The sequence below is a fragment of the Scomber scombrus genome, chromosome 12, assembly GCF_963691925.1.
Source record: "Scomber scombrus chromosome 12, fScoSco1.1, whole genome shotgun sequence".
Classification (NCBI taxonomy): domain Eukaryota; kingdom Metazoa; phylum Chordata; class Actinopteri; order Scombriformes; family Scombridae; genus Scomber; species Scomber scombrus.
The window spans coordinates 22143134-22148133 of NC_084981.1; positions in this window are offsets into that span (position 1 = coordinate 22143134).

The following is a 5000-nucleotide window of genomic DNA, read 5'->3' on the forward strand; positions in this document are numbered from 1 at the left end:
TATTTCGATTTTCACAGATTACTTCTGCACCAGTTGTATATCAGACAATCCTTTGTGAACAAATTAGTCGAGCAAAGTAGAAGCCAGTAATGTCATACTAAAGTTAGCAATCTGTCAACCAATTTATCAGCAAATTAGCAGGTCTGTGTATGTGTGTGTGTGTCTGAATTCAAGTTCCCAGAGTCCTACCACCAGGAAGGGTTCTAATCTTAAAGTGTGCAAATGCCAATGCCTGAAATGAAGGTCACATTTATCACAATGCTGTTAATGAGAAAAATGTCTTTAGTGAAATATTTAAGTGGGCAAATAGGAATAAGCCACTTTGTTTTGAACTGTAACTGTACTTTAGTTAGTTTATGTCACTTTACAGGAATGCAGAAGTGGAAGTGAGAAAGATCATATCTCTCTATAGTTTTCATAAAATGATGTGTTATTTATAAGGTATAGGGTGTAACTGAAGATGGATAAACACAGTATGAATTTGAAAATTTGAAAATGTGAAAACATATAGTGGTTATGTGATGCATCAGTATTTTATAGCAACCTCTAATGAGTAAACTGAACTAATAGCGCCTCTCTTAGGTAAAGAAGTGTAATTTACTTGGTATGTATAGCAATCACACTCCTCAGTGCACCTCATGTTTTGTAATATTTTAGTGAGTAGCATTCAAGATGTTGTGTGTAACAGCATATTATTTGTAAAAAAGACTGAGGCTGATTTGAACCTCACTTCCCTGGAGCTAGAGGACCACACTTCAGAGAGTCATTTGTATTCAAAACCACCACATCTCCTTTTCCTTGACCTTGTTTTCATGAAAATTATTCCAAGCCCAACCATGAATATCTGGTGTTTTCCGACATAAACAACGTGTGTTCACTTGGTGCCCTCACTTGGCCTGTGTGTGCCACTCATGACTGTTTTTATTGAGACGCACGAGTACTGACTTAACCTAATTACAACGTCATATCTCCACATATGTTGTGAACCCAGCCACCCTACACAGACCCCGCTGAGACGCCCATCTGTCTTCAATGCGAGAAAAATCTGATTTTTCTGCATGGGGACTGGTCACTTAATGCGTTCTGGCTTCAGTGGTCGACAAAGGTTGCTTTCAAATGTCCAATGGATCGGGGAGGCCATGTGACTGAAGGTGAAGACTGTTCTGCTACAGATGAGGATAGAGAGTTCAGTTAAGATCAGACCTAAATGCCTCCACTGTTTATGTCTCAGCCATTGTCTTTAAAACCTGAACAGCTGGTTGGTCAGTATGTAAGTGTGTGAGACTTGCCAGTCTGTTAAATGTTGAACAGTCAACCAAATCAGTTCTTATCTCTGCCACTCCCAAGCTGGAAAAAGTAGGTCAGTTTTTACCTGAGCATCCTTGGTGTTAGCAGAGGTTTGTGTAAAACATGTTTTCCTCATTATAAGTAGTGGAAAGTAATGTATAGGTAATGTACTTAACTACAATTTTAAACAACTTATGTAACAACTTTATACTTCTACTCCACTATATTTCAGGGGCAAATATTGCACTTTTTACTGCCGTAAATTCATCTGGCAGCTATATTTAGTAGTTACTTTGCTTCTACTTACAAAATATACAATCAGCCTCTAAAATATGTCAAGACTAGACTTTCAAACTATATGTCACATACCTGGACCAACTACAACAATACAATATTGCTTGCATTTAATGTGTCTGTAATCATCCAACAATGTAATATATATTATAAAACAACACTCTGAATGGGCCCATTCAGCATTAATCTTACTGTTTTAAGTATATTTTGCTGATAATGCTTTTGAATGCACGACTTTTACTTATAACAGAGTAAATTTACACTGTGGTACTGCTACTACTGAATACTTATTCCACTGCTGCCAATTTCAAAGAAATCACAATGAGAAGAAATAACTTGCAATAATATGAAGACAGATTTTAGTGATTGCCATGATCAAAAGCATTGCAGGACTGAGGAAAACTGTCACTGTCCCTAATCTGAATTTCATGTTTGATTTGGGAATTAAAGGGTACGTATCATGGACATTTCCAGGTCTATATTTATGTTCTACTTGAATATGTATTCTGTGCTAATTCTCAACACATGACTTTGTAGAGAAGTACATGGAAAAGGTTTCAATTAGATCATATAAAGAGGGTCTTTCCCAATAAAAAACAGATATTTGATTCATGTATCTGAACATATTGCAGAACACGAGAACAAGACGGGTTTCTACTGGTCAGATAAGGACAATCTCTTCTTTTCAGGTCAGAGATGTACACATACATGCACACAGTTACACCATAAAATCTTCTTCAGTCCCACTTAGATCCCAGTTAAATTTAGCACATCTAAATACCTTTTTAAATCAATTTTTATTAATGTAAAACTGATAGCCACTAACACTCTCATTGGCTCGGAGTATGATCGTTAACACTGAACCTGCAGTGTAGTTTTAATGCATGAAATATTATTATAGAGTACACTGAAGTAAGTAAATCTTCCAACTTCAAAAGGGATGGATTTTTTTTAAAGATTTTGTGATGAAAGAGGTGTTTTGAAAGAACCCAGAAAACTCAATTAAGATATCAGCACTGTGAGTTTACTCAGCGTCCTGAGGCAAAAGCTTGAAACAGCATCTAATGCACGTTAAGTCCGTTAATGAGAGAAGAGATTTGAAGCTTTGGATTTAATAAACCCTGAGAATGGCTGAGAAATGCCAGAACATGACTGAATAATTATTGCATCACTGGCATCACCAGACAACCAACACCAGACAACATTCAGTCACTCAACATTTTGCAGTTATAAAACATAATGGTGCACACATAACAGTTTTAATATAGCATGAAATTATAGTTGTTTCCCAATCTGATCTACTTCAAATGTCACCTGATCTCTTATCCTTTTCAGATTGACACATAGAGCTTGAATTAACCTCTCTTTGTTTGATGTTGGACTACATAAATCAACACATGTAACCAGATTTAGCTTCATGACCATCCTGACCTCAGTTTAATGTGTTTTTTTTTTTGCCAGAATTACAGGTATAGCATTTATTAGAGGTAGGGTAACTTACACACTTTTGTCTACATAGCCCTGCTGAATCTACTACACATCAGTCTAAATTTGCACCTTGAAAGTTGTATGAGGTTGTTTTGGTTGTTCATGAGTCTCTTGTTCCCTGATGGTAAAGACCAGATCCAGGCATCAATCTCAGATGAATCTGACGCTCTGCAATCATCACTTTGCCCTGATTGTTCACAACGGCTGAAGGAGGAGAAAACCAGATAGAAAGAGTGCCATCTATCACAGGTGTTCCCCATTAATTTGAATTGGAAACTGCAGCAAATAGAGATGATGTTCCATTGTTAACACTGTTGCATTTGAAAAACTTGGAAGTTCTATAATCTTGGTAAAGGCTGATTGTTCATTCAGACAAATATATTTGGGTAATTTGTGCTTTTTTAGGGCATTTTATTAAAGGGATAACAGTGTGAACCTACTGCATGTTAAACCCTCTCATTAAAGCTCAGGTGCACTTCGTCTTTTTTATATTTTTTACCTGCCAGCAAGAAGCTGGCAGGTAAAAAATATGAAAAAAGACAAAGTGCACCTGACCGTGACGCTGCACAGAGCATGCGCCACTGTAGGGTGGTGGTGTTTGGGAGTGTACTGCATGTGCGTGCATGTGTTGGGCATGCGTGTCGAGGGTGTGTGTGTGCGTGTGTGTGTGTGTGTGTGGGGGGGGGGGACACATGTATCCTAATTGTTCTGCACACACTGTACTGTCAAAAAACAAACATGAAAGCATTAGCATGTCTGCACAGTCCTGTTACCTGTTTAATACAGAAGCCCTCATGTCTGCTGTCTCAGAGCTGCAGGCAGACTTTACAGGTTTCTGTAACCCTGTGACTGTTTCTACCCATCAGACCAAAACCATGAGGGATCACTTCAAGCATGTAAACACAGGCTTTGCTGTGATGTGATTGTCCTGAACTGTTACGTTCTGAAAACCACACAGTGATGTAGAACAGCAAGGGTCAGTTTATTTGGCGGGTGAAATACTAAAATTAAGAATAAAACACAAGTCAGAAAAAGAAATGAAGATTTATAATAAATAAGTCTCTATGACAAGTAAAAGAAAGATGTCATGAGGGAAAAAACAGTACCTGGCTGTGTGTGGAAGAGCGAACATGTGTCCTTTTCATCTGTGTTTCCTCAGGAGTATTTAGTGTTTTGTCGTAGAGCGCTTCGTGTTCCCACAGAGAAGTGTTTGAGTGATGTGGTAATACACACGCATGCACACACACACGTACACACACACAGTGGCGTTATGCACCTGGCTGCAGCACGAAAAAAAAAAACAGTTTATCAGTGAGTGGATCTAGTGTAAACCAACAACGCAGGTGTCTTGTGTGTGAGATCACTTTGCCTGTCTGACATCAGCGGTGCCAGTCGACAGCAAAGCACAGTGTGATTATGAGAGCAGGGGCTGTAACTAAAGGCTAATACTGATGTTTTTAGCTCAACTCTGTAGTTAAAGTAGCAAAACGGAGATTTGTGATGTATTATGTGATATATAACTTAACTTTGAAGTTGATACAGTTAACTTGCATGGCAGCTAATATTTAGTACTAAAGGCCAGTAATGACGTGTTGGGCTGCAACAGCAGGGAAAGAAGCTGAATATCTTAGAATTAAACTATTTGCTTCAATAAAATTAAAACAAAATTGTATCCCTGTATTATTACTAGGTTGCAAAAACTCTCTGAAGCAGCATCTAAACATTAATAGGACAATGTATCACACACTTCACACACTTTGATAATGCAAAGGGCAGATTGATACAATCTTACATGCTGTATGACAAAGTGCAGTCCAACCTTTCGAATTTCCTGTGTGAACAAATGAAAAATGGCTGCAGGTTTGGAGGAGAAACTGTGTGAAATAAATGTCAAAAGTTGTCTTTTTTCACTGACAGAAAATGTATAAATT